Below are 19,781 nucleotides of genomic sequence, written 5' to 3'. Positions count from 1 at the left end.
CTCCTTCCCATTTGTCTCTCTCCTCACGGAGTCCCCAGCAATCACACAATCCCAGTTTGCCTCCGTCCTGCTCTGCCTGAAAAAGTCTGATTTCCTGCAAATGCTACTTCTCTTCCCTAGAACCGGGAGAGGGGCTCTCTCATTCGATACCTGGGCCACAGGCAACAAGAGGGATGGCCCAGCGCGCTCCTGTGTCAGTACGAGGCAACTTCAGTAATTTACTCTCACCTCCAAAACCTTTTGTTCTTTAAAATCGTTCAGTGGAATATCGGCGCTGAAGTTCCTCGCGTGGTTTGCTGTGAGAGCCATGTCAGCTGTACTCAGACGATGACATCAGGAGAGGGGCAAGACAAAGTATTAGAGATCACCCAGGCTTGTGCACCATGTCTGGCTGGAACTCCTCCACGAGTCCCAAAGGCAGTGGGTGTTTGGCAGACGGCTTACCTCTTAAGATAAAGGTACCTCGAGCGTTAGCGGTTCTACCCAGATGAACTTCGTCCCACCTCCTAGACACAATGCAGTCTCTCATTTTCTGCATCCCAGCCACAATTGCTTACATTCCCTCTTTAGAGAATATTTATTATTGAAAATGTTATTCTTCAACTACAGTTTAATACATTCAGTACTTTTGAGAGGAAGTCACTAGGTGCCCACAGTTAAAGGGTAGTGTCACCTACTTACTGGTTAAATGTATAAACTATTCGACATTTTTTCTGCATGAAAGCCTTGTCTCCTCTTCCTTATTTATTTATTCAATTATTTGTTTATGTGGGTCTGGACTCATGGATATTTGTCTGCTTTCACTATGCAAACAGTTGTGAATTTTTACCAAGCTCTAAAGCTCCAAAGGGCTAACAGGACCTCCCTCCTGTGCACTCAGGACAGACATTCCAAATACCTGCCTGGTCCACCTCAGCTCTGTTCAAGGTAACTTCACTGCATGGCACTTTGGCACAAACCAAGATATACTGGCCTCGCGTCGTCAAATATGCACAACTCATCTGTGCCATGCCAGACAGAGAAGTTTTATCCCCCCTTTTCCCCGAATTTTCATTGCTACCTAACAAATACCCCCCATAGCTCAACCATTTATTATGCCCCTGGATTCTATAAATTCCATCAGGGCACAGCAGAGATGATTTTATTTCTGCTCCCCTATATCTGATTTAAGCTCAATGAGAAGCCATTGAGCTTCTCAATGGATTTAAGCTATCAAGAAGAGTCAATGGCTGGGTGGGGNAGACATTCCAAATACCTGCCTGGTCCACCTCAGCTCTGTTCAAGGTAACTTCACTGCATGGCACTTTGGCACAAACCAAGATATACTGGCCTCGCGTCGTCAAATATGCACAACTCATCTGTGCCATGCCAGACAGAGAAGTTTTATCCCCCCTTTTCCCCGAATTTTCATTGCTACCTAACAAATACCCCCCATAGCTCAACCATTTATTATGCCCCTGGATTCTATAAATTCCATCAGGGCACAGCGGAGATGATTTTATTTCTGCTCCCCTATATCTGATTTAAGCTCAATGAGAAGCCATTGAGCTTCTCAATGGATTTAAGCTATCGAGAAGAGTCAATGTCTGGGTGGGGTTAGAATCTGTGGTTTGGAATCCTCTGAAGCCTTGTTCACTTAACACGTTTAACAATTAATGCCGACTGTGGGCTGGGAACTTAGCTGAGTCTGTCATCCAGAACCTCTGCCTGGGTAACTAACTCTTCATGTAATCCGGGCTCATCATAATGGTTTTGGGTTACCAAGATTAGTTTATTAGAGATAGATAGAAATAGCTTCTACCTTTCTGGAACCTTGAAAGGTTCAACCTTGGCTGGAACCTTTTCCAGCCGAGCCAAGGTTGTCATGTAGTTTCACACCCTACTTTGTGGAGACAGAAACATACATTCCTAGAGGAAGGAATGTATATTTTCCTCTTTGATGGGCATAGAAAGGTTCTAGAGAAAGATGTTGGATCACTCACAGTTTTGCAGCCATTTCGAAGAAGAAAATATGCTACTTTCTCTTAGGATCGCTTCCAAGGACATTTGGGATCACCGGACTCCATAGTTCTGAGTTTGTGGTTGTCACTGGACAAAACATCTGCAGTTGTGTCCCTTTCATTAAATAGTCCTAAGTGTGGGTCATTCTGCCTGATCACTCCCACACCTTACTCATCATGGCACTTCCAAGTCTTCATTCACTTGTCCTCATGATTGCCCCATTTCCTTGGAGCCACGGAGAGTTTCTTACCCAAGGACATCATTGCGGCAAAAGAAAACTGGTATTAGAAAAAAAATAAATACTTTATTTATTTATTTTTAGAGAGAGGGGAAGGGAAAGAGAATGAGTGGGAAAGAAACATCAATGTGTGGTTGCCTCTCATGTGTCCCCTACTGGGGACCTGGCCTGCAACCCTGATCAGGCATATACCCTGATTGGGAATCGAACCTGTGACCCTTTGCTTCACAGGCCCGTGCTCAATCCACTGAGCTACACCAGCCAGGGCAGAAAAGATTTTTTTTAAAGATTTTTAAAAAGGAATGGGAGAACAGACTTTTTCAATTCACATTTAATTGGAAAAAATACCACCAACAAGTGGAAAATAAATGTGTCCGACTCACCAGAGAAGCACACTATGCCTGTTGTGTTGGAGAATGATAAGGGGAATTGAGCTGACCTTGACTCAGAGAACCCAACTATGAGCAAATTAGCTTACTGGCAAGAAGAGGCAAATTTTGTTTCCACAATATTCATGGCAGTGTGGAATAAAATTGGAATATAACCTGGTCATAGGTAATCCAGGCTAGTAAATTAATGCCAGGAATGGGGTTAAATGCAAATTGTTGTTTTCCCCCAAATCTCTAACACACATAGCCCAATTAGGACTTATTTCACGTTATGTAAGTTGTGGAAGAAATGTAGCACTTCGTACAGGGAAAACAGTCAGTTGTATGACTTTTACTTTTGCCTCACAAATCCTCGTCTCTTTGCTCCCTGCTGAAACTGAGAACACGCAAAGAACTGTACACTTCAGCAGTGATATTTGATCTCATTGATGTTCTTATTAAAGTCAGTTTTAGTTTTAAGAATTTCCAAGTGCTGACTCTGCACGTTGCCTGAATCAGTCTGCATATGCGAAATGGAAATGAGCAGTGATGCTCAGTTTGCCTGTGAAAGACCGTCCTTCATTTAGAATTACCTGCCTGCCTGGGACCCCTTCACTACAGCTTTTTCCTCATGTATTCCTTCCACATTTTGCTGAGAGTGCTGTGTACTTCTTCCAAGTGTTTATTAAAAATTTTAACTTCATATGTAGGTATTTCATAATTGGTTTTCCTCAAATAATTAAGTTTTAACAACTCCACAGGTGATACATATATTCACATACAGAGGCACACCTGGGATCACATGTGTATAAATACACACACTATGCACATAGGTGTATGTACAAAAATAGTTCTCATGTATTTGTGTTATTTGTGTGTATTCATGTGTGTGTGTGTGAGAGAGAAAGTTCTAATGCAGTGTCTTATAAAAAATAATTTTTTGGAGTTTTGTGGTTCATAGAAATCATTCACCATATAAGTATCTCTATTACCAACAGGTTATTTAAATTTTTTATTCCCAGAATATAATATATTCTTTATTGGCTTTTTGGATAAAAATATTTGTAATATCAAAATTCCTATAAATGAGGATAACCTATCATTACCATAGATTTATGAGAAATGTCAACTTTGGTTATAATATTGTTGCAAAAACATTAAGCTAATTTCTACATAATTGCACTGAAATTTTTTGGTTGGTATATTTTCTCAGATTATCCAACAAAAATTTCATTTTGAGGATTCAGAAATTAGCCATATGGCATGTTTTATCTTATAGCACTCAATCACTTTAGTATTACCCAATAAAATAAAATTCTTAAGTACAGTTTTAAAGTCTATATTTTCATTCAATCATAGACTGTTTTTAACCTATTGAAATGATAATATTGAATCTCAATTTTTTCCAAATATAGCAAAGTCATCTTTTATAGTATTGTATTTTAAATACTATATATACATATTTTAAAACATGCATATGAATGAATATATATGTATATCAACTTTCAGAACAGTTTGCAAAAGGAATATCCAGTTAGGACTAAAAATATCTACATAGTTAGAACTTAAAATGCATTATAATTGGTATATGTATAGGTGTAGAATTTTGGAAAATACTTAACCCTGAAATGCTTTTATACAAATGGAGCTTCTGGAAAGTTCTTAGTCTGCTGAACATTTTCCGTCCTCTGGGGATTGTTTTTATTTGACATATTTAGAAAGTTTAGTCCCACGACAATGCCACACCATGAGCAATTTTATTGAAATAGGAATCAAAGAACAAAAATATTCAATAACTACTTTATTGATGTGTAGGGATGAATTATTCATAGTTTCAGGGTATCTGTGAATAATTCTAATGACCTGCTTTCAACAGAATGAGACCCACTGGAAGTACATTAACAATTTTGGTCGAATACCTACTACCTAGTGGCATGTGGCAGGGATCAGACCCCAAAGCCACTCTGCGTGCATGTGTTTGTGTGTGTTTCATTATGTACCGTGCTTGTTTGGCTTCTGATATAATGCTTTGATCGTCAATAAAATAGATCATTTAAGGTGATTAAGCCAAATTATTCCCAACTCAAACTTATTATGCATTTTCTGAGTCTCTTTTCACTTGTTGCTGTGAAATGCATTTTGAAGTATTATAAATGCTTCCTTAGGTTTCCTGGGATAGGGTCTTGCTTATATATCTCTCCATTCTCTTCAGTGACTGATAGATAAGACAGTGTCTGATATCTGCCGCTAACCAGCTTTTTGAACTGGGACTTTTTGGACTCAGAACTCTCACCCGATTCTACTCCTGTAGCTTCGTTGCTATTACAGTGTTAGGTCACCATCCACCTATTTCACTGGCCAAACCATTTATCTCAAGAGTGTGGTTAAGCTTAAGGGAGAAGGCAACATCTAATCCAGCACTTCTAGCCAATTTTATTCTCTGTACCATTTTTAAAATGTCTTTTCTTCTTCCATATCCCTTTCTTACTTGCTTAATTTATTGACAGTTTTGCTTGGAATGTCATTGAAATTGCAACCGGTTTTTTTAAATGATGTTTTTCTTCTATCACCTCTTTTTACAACATTTTCCATGTTGTATTCACAGTATAAGTTTGGTGGGTACGTTTTATGCTACACTCCTTTCTGAATCTTTCCTTTACTTGTTTCTGAATTTTTACATTCTATGGCACTGACTTCATAGAATTCTCCTTCTGTGACTTAGCAAAGGTATGATTCTGTGGTCTGGTCTTTTTCTTTCCCTCTGCCTTATTTCTCAACATTTTTCCCCTCAAGTTTTATGATTGCCTATCATTAAACACATTTTCCCAAAGCACCATCGTTTTTATGTTTTTTAGGCATTTATACTTATTACCTATCTTACTGTGAATGCCCAACTTCTCATTCTCTGCTCCCTTGGATGTCGAGCTTTGTCATTTGAGGCATAACTTACACAGCTAGTTTTTGAGTGTCTTCTTTGATTTCTTTAGAGTGGGTTACATGTTTCTTCTCTATGTTCCTACAGGCTCTTTATTGACTCCCATTTACAGTGTTTATTTCTTTGCACTACAATTTGTTGACCCTTTATGTTTCTCTCCATGAAGCCTTCCCATGCCATTTGGTAGGACTTAAGCCATCAAACTTACCCAGGTCACATGTCATGGCTACTAACCCATAGCGACCTCTTAAGTATGTGCTTATACTTACAAATGGTATTTCATAAGTTTAGAGAAAGAAGGATATTAGATATTAGCCCCTGGAAAGATTGCGTTGAGCCAAATGACAGTTTGAGCATTTGAATGATATTCAGCCTATAATAATAAGGAGAACGTTGTACTTAATTCAGGTTAGGCTAACTTTTGATATAAGAAAAGCTTACCATTTATTTGTTCTTTGTTTACTGTCCTTGAATTTTCTCATAAAATTCTTTGTCCATTTTTTAGACATGAGTGGGTCCTTGAAAAGGCGCCTCCTCACTCTCTATTTACTGTGCCAATATATCTTAAATATAATAGGGCAAAATGTGTATTATTGTAGATGGATTCTTTGGTGCTTGGCTTTGAGAACAATAAAGACCTAATCTATTTCTCCAGGATAAAGCTACAGATAGATCGTTCGTATAATTGGTTCCAAAACAAAATTGGGTTCTATGGAGAAGAAAAAGTGTCAGGAGAAAGGAGAGACAGAGAGAGATCTGAAGTTTAGTCTATGAATTGACATGAAACCTGAAAAAGCAACTGAAAAAATATTTTTTGCTACATCTTTGAGGGTCTGAGACACAACTAATACTAAAGTTTGTCTTTGGTGAAGAAATAAGCTGGAGAACTTTTCCCCAATAATTCAGCAATAATGCTTCAGTGACAAAAATCTAGTCATAGTACTGGGTGAATATCTCATTTGTACCAGGTAATGTGGGCATTTTAATATTTTTACCGCAAATTTTTATAGCCATTTGATAATTATGGATCATATTTCACTTTTCATTGGAAACTATGTTACTTAATTTAATTAAAGCCCCAAATTTGAGCATAGTACCTAGATGTGGATTCAATGAAAGAAAATTTTCCCTCTATTCCACACTGCAGTCTACTTGACTTTCCATTTACCAGACCACCATAAATATACAAAACATTGAGTGTGAAATGTTAGAGGCAGTAATTATACAATAAATACCCTAAAAACATCTCTTCAAGTCAACTAAGTAACAGTTGAAAAGGTAACAACATTATTTGGGCATAATATTCTCTATTAACATTTAATGCTTCTATAATCCAGTTAAGTAAATGCTTGGCAAAATTTGATAAGCTATGTTTTGTTGAATGTCAGAGAAAAGGTATTTGATTATTCAATATTTTTATTGATATCCTTGCTCAGTATCATCAATGTAGATATATCTACTGTTTTCTCTATTTATTTCAGATTTATTGAATGAAAGAGGCCTAAATTACTAGTTGCTTGGCCAAAATAGGGTCAAATTTAATTATAGCCTTTCATGATTAGATTTCAAAAAATCATAGGCTTCTTTCAAAATTACTGGAATCAGCAAACCTCAGTTTCAGGCATACATTTGTATGACTGGTTTAAATAACTTAAACTTTTTAATCTCATTTCCATCTCTTAAAATGAAAATCTCTGGTATACCCATACATTAACATACTAGACACCTTTTGTAATGATGCTAATGAATATTATAGAAATTCTTAAGAATATAACATTAATCTTAAAAACTATAAGTATATGCATTCACTGATTAAAAAGAATATTAGAGAATGTTAATTATGTCTTGATTGATGAGATTATGGACAGTTATTTTCTTTTTACTATTCTTTATGTCTTCAGTGTGGAATTTTCAGTAAATATTCTATTTATGGTTTAGGAAAATATTTCATTAATTTAATTAACAATTAAACTAAAGATTTTCAATTAAGATTTGAGAGCTTAAGGGCATGATAAGAAAAAGGTATTGTATGATTCTGATAGTCATAAAAATTAATATGAACACAGTTCTTAAAAATCATCATAGAAAAATAGATATACCCATCTTATCATAATTATTATAATTTCCTGGAATTATGAGCTATCTCATGGATGACTTGGCCCAAGGTTAAAACTCTTAGTTTGGGGGCTTTAAAACAGTAACGAGAATCAGGAAGGTCAGAGGCCATCAAGAAGATCGAATGAAAGTAATTAAAAATCCAGTTAATGAGTAGATTTTTATTATATGAACACAGGGTAAAAAGAGGAGATCACTACTATTTCTCCTTCACGCTGTTTTTGTGAAGCAGTCAAAAAGTTGAAAAATGTGTTACTTATCACGCCAAATCGCTAAAACAGAGTTTTGCCTCTGCTCAGGGGAGAAGAAATAGATGAAATATAATAATTATGCATAAATTGATGGAGTTTTCCATGATTAACTTTTATAATAAAATATTTTCTGCATAAAGATAATTATAAGTAAAACAGACTTTTCATTTTATTTTAAATGCTTTAATTATGGAATATTTTAAATAAAATTTGTACTGGTGAAGACCCGTAAGAAATGTTACACAATTCACACCAGAGATTTAAAGTTTTCTAATAGTCACATTTTAAAAATAAATAAAATCATGTGAAAGTTTAGTCCCATGACAATGCCACACCATAAGCAATTTTATTGAAATAGAAATCAAAGAACAAAAATATTCAATAACTTTTTTAGATTTTATTTATTTTTTTAAAGATTTTATTTATTTATCTTTAGAGGGGAAGGGAAGGAGAGAGGAAGAGAAACATCAATGTGTGGTTGCCTCTTGTGAGTCCCCTGCTGGGAACTGGCCTGCAACCCAGGCATGTGCCCTGACTGGGAATCAAACCGCGATCCTGTGGTTCGCAGGCCCGCGCTCAATCCACTGAGCTACACCAGCCAGGGCTTGAAATTATTTTAATATGCAACATTTTATCAAGTGCAATGTTTTACAGTATCATTTTGGCATGTGATCATTGTCAATTTTTTTAGATATTATTTACATTATATCTTTGAAATCTGATGTACATTTTATACATTGAACTCACCTCACTTTGGACTCGCCACATTTTCTGTACCCAGGAGCTACATGTGGCTCATGACTACCATCTTAAACAACACAGAATAATAAGATACCTTGCAATCATGTGTCCTTCACTCTGATTTAAAATAGTTTAGTTATTTAAAGAAAAATACACCTAGAGCACTGTTGTAAAATATTAATGCGCTGCAGATAAAAATGAAGCCCTCACCCAGCTTTTGGCAGAAGCAACTAGTTGCATTTTCATCTCCGTCTCCCTTGAGCTAATCAGCACCCTGCCATTCGCATAGCCTCTCCTTCCTTCTCTGTTTAGGGGCTTTGTTTGCTTGCTTCTTTTCAGTGATATTGACATTGTTGTTTCCGTGGCTCTTCCAGTAAGAATGATTTCAATTACAATAACTTGGAAGCTTGACTTTAATTCACTGTATCTGTCAATGGTGATATCCAGCCCTAAAAAAGCACGCCTGGCTTGAATTCATAACGCGCAGCGAGTTTCAGTAAGCAACTTCCTTTGGTGATTCAAGCCACGATGTTTTTTTCCCATTGAGTTCTGTAGTGGCAGCTGAAGTCCAACGTGTGGTGAGCAGCAGCTGAGCCTACATTTCCTACTAGATTCCGACCGTTGAGAAAGGATGGCTTCCTTGGACTCTCCCTGGCGGGGAGCAGGAACTGTCCCCCACGGCACTGTGGGATGCTGCACTTCCCATCTGCTTCGCAGGGATTGGTTGGCGCCTTCTTCCTGAACAGAATCATTGCCAAGGAGAAAGCTCATACCCTTGATCCCCTGAGGCTCCCTTGGAGGCTGAGTCAGTCATCAAAACCGGATCACTGTGGACTGGGGAAATCATGACAGTAGTTCTGAGGCCCGCACCACGGTGCCACCTCACTGGTTACCAGAGTCTGGGCTTTTTGTTTGCCAGACACTCCCACCAAAACGGGTCACGCCCATCTCTGGTCATTAAAACAGCGGCAAAAATAAGCATTCTTTTCATTTGGCTGTTGGAAGAGAGATAACACCAATTACCTTTGAATCTATTTTTATAATTTTGAAGTAGTTGGTAATAGCCATTGAGCGTTTTGGTTGTCGCATGCAATTAAGTTTTTAAAAAAAAGACCATTTAAGTGATGGATACTATAGTCTTCTCTAACTTAATTTGTTTCTTGAGTTCTTTTGTCTGCATCCACACACTCCCATCCTCAGGCCTTTGTATGCCCTGTTTTCATCCCTAGAGTCCCTCTCTGCTGTGTTTCATCACAGCCCTGCAAATATTTTGAGATCTGGATAAAACGGCAGCTCTCCTAGGTTTTTCAGTTGCAAACAATGGCATCTTCCCCACATAATCCATGATTAGTACCTCTTTTATGGTTGTTTTGAAGTATAATTTTAGGCAGAATGTGGCATTGGACACTTTAACTTCTTTTTTATTTCTCTCCTGGAGAAGCCATTTCTTTCCTCAAGTTGTGGTCTGTGGATTATTCATCTTCCCGCGCCACCTGTTTACTTGAACTTGGTAAAATTTTATTAAATACCTTCTGATAAATGAGCTCCAGTACTGAGCTATTACAATCAATGAAACCATCTGTCCTCTCTTTCTGTCTCTGACAAATGAGAAGTGATCAAGTTCAAGTCACGGTGCCCAGGCTCAGACTGAGAATTATGGTTACGCTCGAACCTGGTCATGTTTCCTGGTCAAGAATCGTGGAAGGCTAGGAGATTGCAGGAACTGTGTAGGGCAGGTGATATAAATAACTCCGATCCAAGGGTTTCAAGATGTGTGTCTAATTTCTAAACCAGGTCCTATCAGTTTGATTTGGGAGCCAGGGGTAGAGACCCAATAACTGAGCACTTGAGGGAAATATTTTGGTTTTGGTTTTTGCAGAGGGTGTATGTCTGTTGATGTAATTTGTCCATTATCTGAAGTACCACCCTGGTATTACATGGAACGAAGCTAACTAAAGAAATTTTGGATTGTAACATTTTCTTGGAAAAAAAATGATCTTTGTCCCTGAAACTGAATGGCACTCATTTCCTCCACTGACTCTTAAAAATCGGAGATACTGAAGGAGAAAAGAAAGAATCCTCACAAATGGGTCCCATTCTCCATCAGAGCCAAATTTGGGGGGCCAGTTCTAATTCATGCGTTTCACGATTAACTTAATGTGGCCAGCCTTGCTTCATCTAGGACGTTGCCATTTGGTAGGGTGGCCAAGACTTCTGCAGGACCTTATCCGACAGTGGAGAAACAGCTATGCGAGTATGTCAGTCACATGAAACACAGTAAATGCCACGGCAGAGGCACGAATAAGGCACACGGGGAGTCTAGAGCATGGAAGTTACAGTTCTTTCCTAAATGCCACTGAAGCGTTTGTCCGGGGTGGGGCATAGGGTTAGACACATGAAAGCACAATCAGGCTCTGCATCTTTTGTGCTGAGATTATACTGGGAGGCCATTATTCCTTTGTGTCTTCATCCCGAGGCTTGTGGTTAATTTACACGCCTGAGTGGAAAGCAGCCAAGAGCCTGTGCACGCAGGCAGTGGATCACAAAGCCTGGTCGCGGCAAAAACAAAACAAACAAACCAAGTGCAACGTCAAAGAGGAAGAAAGAAAGCAACGGAGAAACCTGAGCCCGGCATAGGCACAAAAGCTTAGCGCTGCGAGAATGTTAAGCCCCATTTTGTTTCTCTGCCACTGAATTTAAAATGAGACTTGAGGACCGTAAGTGTTAAGAGGAGGGAAGCAATTTCAAGTGACAGAGTTCAGAGGAGGTGGTTATGCATTCCTAAATAAGTACTGGATCTCCTTCAGAGATATTTTGCACTTAGGAATAAAGAGTTCAGTCGAGACCGTCGCCCAGCTTTTTGGAGAAAATAGCCTATGCAAATGCACCATATCTCTTGCTGAATGCCATGGTCACAGTAATTCTAGGCTTCATTCATTCGACATTCCACAAATATTTATTGAATGCCTACAGTGCGCCAGGAGCTAGGAAAACCAAGCATAATATTTCAAAGGAACCTGTGTGTACTTTATACTCCAAAACAGTATTTGTCACTAAATATTTTTCAACTATAGGCCAAAATTTAGATTAAAGAGAGAAAGAAAGGAAAAATGCTATAATTGCTTATAATTTGGAAGAAACTAAGATAAAGGAAGAGCCTTGCATAAGCTATCATTTCTTACAGAAAATAATAACAAATAACATTTATATTTATTCATAGAGGGTATCTAAAAGAAAGCATTTTTTGTTTTTTTTGGTATTTGGATATGGGGTTTTCATTCCTAAAGAGATGGTCTCAAATATGGCTTGCTGAACTGTTTAATAAAAAAAACATGAGATGTTTGTACAAAAAATATTCCATGGCTATGGAAGTAAATATACAGAATTAACTAAGTTTTTCAACCATAGTCTTATAAAATTTTATTATCAGCTTTAGTTGTCCACTAAATTTTGCTTTCATTTCATTTGCAAAATATTATACAGAATATACAAAGTACACATTATTAATATTTTATATAAATTCCAAGTTTGCAATAGTAGGACATACATATTATTATTTCTAACTAGAGCCCCCGCTTCTTCGGACTGGTGAGAAAATCCAGTTTTCCTCTCGGAAACCATCCCTCACTTTTACGTTGTGTCCTTCTGTTACCGAACAAGGGTCTGAGGGGTGGGGGCAATACTTGGCCCACCGAGGGATGCCAAAAACTGCGTCAGAAAACAGGGGCCCCTCCCAAGGACGGTATACTAATACCTACGGGGCTCGTCTGTCCGCCACCAATTGGAAAGACATCTCTCAATGCCAGAGATTTGTGGAAAGGAAACAAAATGTTTATGTAATGCTATTCAGGCCTAATGCCTTCCTTAAAATATTAAAGTCTTTAAGGGTATACACCTACACACACACACACACAGCGCTCCCTTCTCCCACCGTCCCAACTCCGGGNATTTGTGAAAAGGAAACAAAATGTTTATTTAATGCTATTCAGGCCTAATGCCTTCCTTAAAATATTAAAGTCTTTAAGGGTATACACCTACACACACACACACAGCGCTCCCTTCTCCCACTGTCCCAACTCCGGGTACCGTAAATCAGGAAAAGAGCACACGTCCGTTTTTCAGGTAGCTGGCACGTGAGCTGTGTCGTCTGTCTGTCTAGGCAGGATCTCCAATTAATCCAAAGTCATGCGGCACCTTCCACTGGCAAGAGTTCTTTGTACCAAGTTCCAGTCAAAGTCTCTTCTGCTTTCCAGGCCACTGGGCCAAAAGGAGCACCCCAAAGCTGTGTGGGCTTCTTCTACCCAAGCCGCACTCCACCAAAAGCGCATCTTTCTTCTTCACCTGGCCATAGGGGTCTCCATTCTGGCAAAGCTGCGTAGTCTTCCCTTTCACCTGGCCAAGAGGGGTCCTCACACTGCTGAAACTGCGTGGCTCTCCCTCCTACTGGCTACAGGGGACTACATCTTTCCAAAACAGCATGGCTCTCCCCCTCACCTGGCCAAGAGGGGGTCCTCACTCTGCTAAAGACACATGGCTCTTTCCCAGGCACTCTCTCAGAGAAGCAGCCCCCAATTCCCGCCTGGGTAGCAGCCACTCACTTCTCCCTCACCCAAAACTTGGCCCCAGCTATTTAACATGTCTATGAAACCAGTTAAAGGTTATAGATATGCTAAATGACCATTCCAGAGGTTAGCTGCAAAACTGTTGCTATGCAAAACAACTCTCAATGGCCCTGCTCCATTTGTCCTTTCCCCCAACTGACACCTGGGGGGGGAGGGGGGTGGTGAGGACATCTTAATATTTCCTCCAATATTCCTGTACACTTTGAGTTCTGAACACTATTCCAAATCTTTTTTGCCTCCCCCCGCCTTGGCTGCACCCTGTATCACTTCCAAATGCTCCCTATTAAAATCAAGTTGTTGCAATTTCTGTCCTATCCCACTCCCTACTGGGGTCATCTACTCAGTTGGCCAAATAGAATAAATTTTTCATGCCCTGACAGCAGTGACTATGTCAGAGACGGGCAGGCCACTCTAGGTGGACCTCTCACAATGATGAGGGACGACACATGTTCCAGGGGTTCCGAGAAACAGGCCTTGCAACAATTGCAGACTTGAGGAACTCGGTAAGTCCAAAGCTGCCTATGAAACGTAGTGTCTGCGGAGTGAATTTGTGTCAGCGGCAGGTGCCACAGGTGTTCCTATTTAAAGCAGAAGGGGAGAGAGCGTGCTTGTGAGTCAGGACATAATGGGGGGCCCAGTTTCGCATTCTTTTCGTCTCTTACCTCTTCCATCCATTGTGTGGTATCTATTGTCAAGCATCCTCCTGTCCCCCCTTGCTCAGTGGTAAAATCAGGGTCATCAGCCCACACTTTCATGCTATTTTCTCAGCCACCCGAGAAGAGCTTGTATCCTCCTGGCAATTTCAAGGTGGGTCTAAGAATTAAATCTCATAGCCGTGCCTTGGGAAATATTTTCATTCCAGAACCAATTGCTGTGGCTGGAAGGCTGGATTAATACCCAGGCTAGCTGTGCTTAGATGATGTGTCCAGGGCTGATTCTGGGGCTTGAGGTTAAGCTCATTCGCACCACGTGGACAAAGCTCAGGGAAGAGGTGATTTTCTAAGGTAAAGAAGGTTGGTGCCCTTTCCAGGAGGGAAAAAGGCATAGAAAAATGGGGAAAACAATATAACACCAGGGCAGAATCCAACAAATGGACGGAAACTGAATTTGGAACCTGATAACCCTGGCCTGAAAGTACATTAGAAACTGTTTATGTATGTCAATCAGTCTCATTGTGTTGGAACTAGGTTTTTATTGCTTGAAATTGAAAGTCCTGTTTGATATAGGGTTAAAAAGTGGTCTCATGCTGATACGTTTTGCTGAGGAGCAATTCAGGTCAAGTCCCAGGCTCATTCCGATCCTCCGAAAAGTAAGCAGCAGTCAGCTGTGAGAATCCCAGGGGAGGGAAGAGGTTTCTAGTATGAACCTAGACCGTGTACTAGTAAGCAAGGTAGTTGCCTTGGATTTTATTAGTAGGTGCTTGGTATTAATAATTCCATTTTCACCCGTTTACTTTCCTCACCATTATTTGTTCCAATCCAGATTCCTGGAACCTGGGTGTCACAGAGGCATAGGTACATGTTTACATCTATGGTGACTAATTATGAGCTAAAACTGGTCATGTATGCTGAAAGACAGTTTTAGTATATTTTGTTGTCATAGAAAAAAATTAAAGTTGGCAGCCACCAGCAAATCGAAAATTTATCTGAGAGGTGAACAAAGTTATCTTGATATGCAGTTCTGCCTGCTTACTATTTTTTGGTCTTTTCAAATAAAATGAAAGAAGAAACAAAGGGAAGTGATTTTTTTCTGTCTTTTAATTTGAACAACACCATCGGAGGGATTTCATCCTGATCGTCGAACAAAGGAAAATTAGAGTTTGGTCGTTCTCACTCCCCACGGCAGCAAGACACCATCTTTACTGAACGAAACACCTTTTCACGTAAATATGAATCACAGCAGACTTACTCGCCGAAATTCTTGCTTTTGGAGAACAGACCTGAGTTCTGCATGGAGAATTCAGACCTGGTTTTGATACAGGGTGCAGCCAAGGGGGGGCCCAGAAAAGATTTGGAATGGATGTTTCAGAAGAAAGGAAATGTAATTCTTCACTATGAAGCACTTTGGCCCGTGATTTAAATAGCTGAGACAGTACAAGCAAAGGTAGCTCAGATTATAAGGTTTTTGTAGAAAAAAAAAAGTTGACTTATGCCTGAAATCTTGTTAGTACAGTGACTTGCTCTCTAGTGCTGTATTTGGTCCAGAAATTTAGAACACTGTGTTTTAAAACCACGGATGATAATAATTTTACCTGTTCAGTTGCTAAAGAATGTCAGGCACCATGCGAGATCATTTCCATTTACTATTTCTAGTAATAATAAAACTCTGCAAGGTAATCAGAAGTATTAAGTACACACCATCAGATTTCCAATCTAAGGGATGTACCCCAGAGAAATGGAAACCTTTTACACGAAGATTTGTAGGTAAATGTCTATAGCAGCTTCTTTCACAACCGCTGGAGCCTGAGGCAGGTGAAAAGAACATAAACATTCATCACCAGGTAAATGGAAAAACAAAATGAAGTCTAGCTGTACCATGGAATATGACTCAAAAAATAAGAGGCAAAAATAGAAAATTGAAACTCGTGGCACAACATAGTAATGGGTTTTAAAATCTTTATGCTGAATGAGAGAGAGGTCAGCCCCCAAATACCCAGCTTACATGAAATAGGACCTCGTCCCTGGTCTCAGAATGTGGAGCATTAGTTACCTGTTGCAGAGGGCGAAAGAGGGATGCATTTCAAAGACCACGAGAAGCCTTTGTGAGTGATGGAGATATTCTGTCTTGATGTTGGCAGAGGTCTCCCTGGAATATGGAAATGATTGAATCGCATCCAGTTAATGCACTTTAAATGGATGCAGTTTGTTGTATATGAATTATTTCTCAATAAAGTCCTGGAGGAAACAAAAGTGAAGAGGAAACCAAAATCAAGAGAGGTACTTGTCTAACATCGCATGGCTATTAAAAGAAGCAAAGAAAGTGACAGGATCCCTTTCATTTCCTTCTGGCCCTAAATCCTGGGCTCTTTCCTCTCCATCTGATATAGGGGGGAAAACATTTCATAGTTTTCTTCCTCACACATTCAGAATTGTAACCATATCCCATGTTACTATTTATTCTGTTATTAATTTAGTATTCAGAAGTATTCTAAGTTATGTATAGTGCTATAACTTTAAGTAGGAAATATGTCTGGGACAGGAAGTCTTGAAATTTCATGTGTGAATTTTTAGACGAAGCTACTTGGAGAGGGTCACATTATACAAATAAAATATGTGTTTTTCTTCCTATTTTGCTTCTAGACATGTTAAATATGACATATATTTTTAGGATATTCAAATAGGTGCTTTGAAATGAAATGGTTTTTCTGTACAGTTGACTCAGTGGTGACTGGAGCATCCTTTGATCCCTGTGCACTTCAAGTGCGCATGTAGAGATCAAAGCGCCCCCCGGTCCTCTCCTATTAAACAGACTCAGGCACTGAGACCACACCTATGTTGGCACCACACGTGCGGATGTCAAAGGAAGAAGCATTCAATAATGTGCAAGCCAGGAGTAAGTGAATGGCGATGGAAAAATAGTCTTAAAGTGTTCTTTAGTCGACAGGAAATTAAGTAATCACTATGCTATAGACAGGAAGCGGTTTGAGACAACCTTTGTTTTTAGTATTTCCTTCCAATTTGCATTTATATGATGTAGCCCAGAGAGTCGATTTTATCACTTTGTATTTATAGGATGAACAAATGCATGCTTAACTTTGGTTTCCCAGCAGGGCCTGCTTGCAATTCTGCATAACAGTGGATGGCTAAATAGCATAGGGCTCATAAAAGCAGTTAAAACCCTCAGAAAGAGAGTGGTGATGGGATCAGATTGAAAGGCAGCGCTGAGGACCCCAGCAAAGATACTCCCTAAGATGACTGTTGGCCACTGTGGAAAATTCTATCATACTATTTTTATTCCACTCAAATGTGAAAAAGGGTGGCTACCAAAATAAGTAAGTTTGTATTTTGTTTTAGTGTTAACAAAGCTATCAGCTGGATTTAGTTTTGATCATAAAATGCATGTTAAGGAATGGAGGCCTAACTCTGCAGTGAAATGACAAGTTTGCTAAAAACAAAAAATGACAAAAACAATTTGCATGCAAGTGTAACTAACCCATGTAATAGCGTCTACTTTTTTTCTGTTCGAAGTCATGAGATTTTTTTAATATACATGCCCTGACCCCATTTGGGGTACAGATAAAACTATACCCCCCCCTTTTTCCATCAGAGTATGCTTATTGTTTATACTTAGTAAAGGAAATTTTAAATAATATGTTGAACGGTGGTCTATTGCTTTATCTCTCAACTGTAAAGATATTGAAGTATCAGAGTTAACACAACACTCTCAAACGCTGACTCAGCAGTAAGAATGCTGATTCTGAGCACGGTTTTGTTTAAGCATGCTAACATTGCCGGGTCTATGATGGAAACTAACAGTGTTTCTTGTTTGATCCACCAACCACGAGAACAAATATCGGAGACTTTCAGGGATTCAAAGATGTTAATTTATTGGCCAAGTTTAACCTGCGCAGGGGCGATCCCTCCAGAGACACTGTGCCCACTGGGGGCTCGTCCGGGATTCGCGCCTAGCGCTTACAGCTAAGTCCTTATATACAGGTCATAAAGCAGGTGTTTTTTGCAGAGGCAGATTATTGGCTTACAGGGTCCACATGTGAGAAAAGGGTGGGGTCTGTCTCAACTGGAAGGGAAATTTTTGAAACTAAACAGATGGCAATCAACTTACAGGGTCTCTTCTAGGGTTTCAGGCTCCTTGGGGCTGAGGCCATTGTTTTTGTTCCCAACATTTCTACTTCCAGGCTTTTTGATTTCATGAATGTATAGGTTACCCTACTCTGTATGTATATTGGACGTAGCATGTCTTTGCTGGCAGTTATAGAATTAGCACACTGAAGTACTCGTATACAGTGAAATGAGTGTGAAAGAAACCTAGCACCATTCAGTTAACATTACCATCGCCTAGAAAAGCACAGCATCCGAGCTGAGGCATCTCCGATACATTCAGGGCTCCTTTCACAGCTTAAATTAAGGATAAGAGATAATTTGGCTTAAAAAGGTAGAGTAAGCTTTGAATTAGTTGGACTCTTTAAGTTCCTTGTCGTACTCTCACCAGCTTTAAATCAGTCCAGAGCCCTGGCTGGTGTAGCTCAGTGGATTGAGCATGGGCCTGCGAACCAAAGGGTCGCGGTTCGATTCCCAGTCAGAGCACATGCCTGGGTTGCAGGCCAGTTCCCAGCAGGGGGCACAAGAGAGGCAACCCTACATTGATATTTTCTCTCCCTCTCTCCTTCCTTTCCCCTCTAAAGGTAAATAAATAAAATCTTTACAAAAATCAGTCCAGGGTTAGTGTAGGTAAGTAAAACATCTGAGACCCTTTTCTCCTATGTGCGATGCCAATCTGAATGGTACCTGAACTGCTGTGAATTCACCATGTTAGCCATGCCAAAGGCAGTGAAATGTATCGTGATGTAAACAGCTTTCTGATTCTTTATTTACTGTTGGTAAATGAACTGTTTTTATTGAACACTTTAATCTTCTGCAACCGTTTTTAGCATCACTGATGAAAGTAATAGCTCATATTTCTCTAATGCTTTGCAATTTAAGATGTGCTTTTGGATGTCCTTCAAGCCCCAAAGAAGTTTGATATTATACTCATTTTACACTTGAAAATATTGAGGACTGGAGACAGAGAGGGCGGCCCGATTTATCTAGGGCAGGGGTGTCAAATTCATTTTCACCAGGGGCCACATCAGCCTCGCGGTTGCCTTCAAAGGGCCAAAATAATTTTAGGACTGTATACATGTAACCACTCCTTAACTGTTGAAATGTAAGTAGTTGAAATTCCATTCAGACTTTTGAAGGCAACCTCAAAGCTGATGTGGCCCCTGGTGGAAATGAGTCTCACACCCCCGACGGGGATAAGCAACTAGTAAACGGCAGATTTGCATCTTAACATAGAACTTCTTACTTCAGAGTGAAGGTCCCACTCTCCACATAGTGGAACACACACCTGGCTCTCAGCCCAACACTACATCGCCACCTTCATCAGCACCAGGTTTGGGACTCCAATTCAGGTCTGACTTGCTGGCCCGGGACACCGTATGAAACTCCCAACATCCTAAGGTCACTCTCCGCTTCTGTAAAGCTGGGACCATATAGCATTGATACCAGGTACATGGGGTAGGTATCCCATGAGCCAAACTATGTGCAACTGGCAGGAATATGGCCAGGGCCTTTGATGCAACAGCCCCTTATCCCTCTGAATTAGATTAAATTTAATTACGAGTGTCCATTTACCAGGATTGGTGTGAAATGTAATAGCTGTCATTTTGTGGTCCTTTCTACTCTCCGTGTGTGGCCTCTGGATACTGGGTCGTTCATCATTCTTGGCTTGTGCCCAAGTACTTTACTGCGTGATGGGTACTCTTTCTATTGACATTACTCTCTCTTTTCC

The sequence above is a fragment of the Sturnira hondurensis genome, unplaced genomic scaffold (assembly GCF_014824575.4).
Source record: "Sturnira hondurensis isolate 20B ecotype Veracruz unplaced genomic scaffold, ASM1482457v3 Scaffold0003090, whole genome shotgun sequence".
NCBI classification, from domain to species: Eukaryota; Metazoa; Chordata; class Mammalia; order Chiroptera; family Phyllostomidae; genus Sturnira; species Sturnira hondurensis.
The sequence above is the reverse complement of the archived record's forward strand: the minus strand, read 5'-3'. Positions refer to the sequence as shown.